The sequence below is a fragment of the Tarenaya hassleriana genome, unplaced genomic scaffold, assembly GCF_000463585.1.
Source record: "Tarenaya hassleriana unplaced genomic scaffold, ASM46358v1 Cleome99, whole genome shotgun sequence".
In the NCBI taxonomy this organism is placed as follows: Eukaryota; Viridiplantae; Streptophyta; class Magnoliopsida; order Brassicales; family Cleomaceae; genus Tarenaya; species Tarenaya hassleriana.
The window spans coordinates 176,144-176,837 of NW_010972326.1; positions in this window are offsets into that span (position 1 = coordinate 176,144).

The following is a 694-nucleotide window of genomic DNA, read 5'->3' on the forward strand; positions in this document are numbered from 1 at the left end:
TTGTATCACGATATCATATGTCGAATATAAGGCATGGACAAGCCACCTTATCTGATTCGACTGCTTTCTCGTTAACTGAGTTTGACTGTCTGAAATAGACGACGTTCGTCTATAGTGCGGCCACATATTTCTACAGTCTCGCTCACTCGAGGAGTCCGGCGATATCTCTCTCTTTTACGAGAGGTACAAATCCCGTCTTGACTATCTACAATCCAGCACATGATTCGTTTCGTACCTGATACACGCCTTTATAGTCCTCCTGTTACGCATGACGTTTGACGTAATCAAAGCACGCAACTCCTCATGTTGGATTCCGTAGATATCTCAGGTCTTAGGATCTAATCGTGGAACCACCATTTGAGATTCCAGTCATGACGCTAGTCCATGTGACAATCCCATGCGGGTCAATCCAGTATTCCGTTCTCCAACGAATACCTATGATTGTGATCGTATCCAATTACTTATGATCATCTATATGATCATCAATCACACATCATACTAGTCTTATTATGTCATCATTCCCATAATGATACAAGACTAGGGAGTTAAGTATCATTCATAATGATACATGGATTTCATAACACATCTAGTATACAAGAACATGTAATGAATCAAATACTCTCATAAACCATAGAAAGTATCAATACATCAAATGTATCTAAATAAAGCTCATAAACAGTACATCATAGAGCAC